Source organism: Schistocerca piceifrons, chromosome 2, assembly GCF_021461385.2.
Source record: "Schistocerca piceifrons isolate TAMUIC-IGC-003096 chromosome 2, iqSchPice1.1, whole genome shotgun sequence".
NCBI classification, from domain to species: Eukaryota; Metazoa; Arthropoda; class Insecta; order Orthoptera; family Acrididae; genus Schistocerca; species Schistocerca piceifrons.
In genome coordinates this window covers 975,338,889-975,340,323 of record NC_060139.1, presented here as the reverse complement: position 1 = coordinate 975,340,323, position 1,435 = coordinate 975,338,889, and the positions used below count along the sequence as shown (strand labels likewise).

General features: G+C 44.7%; 1 pseudogene; it reads right to left on the bottom strand.

Annotated features, from left to right (window-relative positions):
* Positions 1-845: 845 nt before the first annotated feature.
* On the bottom strand, positions 846-963 carry LOC124778701 (annotated as a pseudogene).
* Positions 964-1,435: the final 472 nt, after the last annotated feature.

Genomic DNA, 1,435 nt, shown 5'->3' with positions numbered 1-1,435 from the left:
ATTACGTAGGAATAAACACGGTAGTAGAGAAAAAGTATTGAGAAGACGAGTTTAATTTCCAGTATAATAAGGACACTGGCCAAAAGAGTGTTTACCCTCAGGGGAAATGAGGCTAATACCGTGTAAACACCGACTCCAGCCTTCATAATGACCTTAATCTTGTGAGGAATGGAGCTCACAAGTTTCTCCAGGTATTCCACACCCATCTGTAGCCACTGAGTACTAACAGATTACGGGAATATTGATTGTTTCGTTTCATCCACTGTTGTTGTTTGTAGTGTCCTTGAGTCTGAAGATTGTTTTGACGCATGTCTCCACGCTAGCCTATCCTCTGCAGGGCCCTTCATTTCTGCATAACAGATGCAACTATTTGAATTTGCTAAATGCATTCATCTCTTTGTCTGACTCTTAAACTTTTATGCCGTCATACTTCCGTCCATTAACGAATTTACGATCACTTAATGCCTGAGTAGGTGTCATATGGAGCAATCCCTCCTATCACTAAAGCTCTGACATAAATTTCAGTTTTCCCCACATCGATACAGTATCCATCCATACATTTAATCTTCAGCATATTTCTGCAGTACCACATTTCAAAAGCGTCTGTTGTACACCTATTTGAACTGTGTATCACCCACGTTTCTCTTCTGTACAAGCACGCACTCCGTCTTCAGTCCACGAGTGGCCTACCGGGACCATCCGGCCGCCGGGTCGGATAGGAGGAGGGGCGTGGGGTCAGCACACCGCTCTCCCGGTCGTTATGATGGTATTCTTGACCGATGCCCCTACTATTCGGTCGAGTAGCTCCTCAATTGGCATCACGAGGCTGAGTGCACCCCGAAAAATGGCAACAGCGCATGGCGGCCTGGATGGTCACCCATCCAAGTGCCAACCACGCCCGACAGCGCTTAACTTCGGTGATCTCACGGGAACCGGTGTATCCACTGCGGCAAGGCCGTTGGCTCTTCTGTACAAGAGTACACTCCAAATAATTTCAGGGAAGATTTCCAGATATTTAAATTTATATCAGATATTAATAAATTTCTATTTTTCAGAAATACTTTTCTTGCTGTAGCCAGTCTGCCCTGCCAGTTAACAACGGATCTTGCCGAGGTAGGGTGACGTGCATGCCTCAGTGATAGAGATAGCCATACCGTAAGTAAAGCCACGTCGGAGGAATATCTGTGGACAGGAAAGACAAATATGTGGTTTTTGATGAGGTGCAGCAACCGTTTCAGCAGATACAGGGGCAACAGTATGGGTGATCTACTGATCTTACCTTGTAACATTAGCTCACATGTCTTTGCTAGGCTGGTACTGCGAACACCTGAAATCAGGGGGAAACTACAGCATTATATTTTCTGATGGTATGCAGCTCTATGGTTAAATAACGATGGTATAAATTTCGAAGCTGAAATAATACTCATTATGCTCT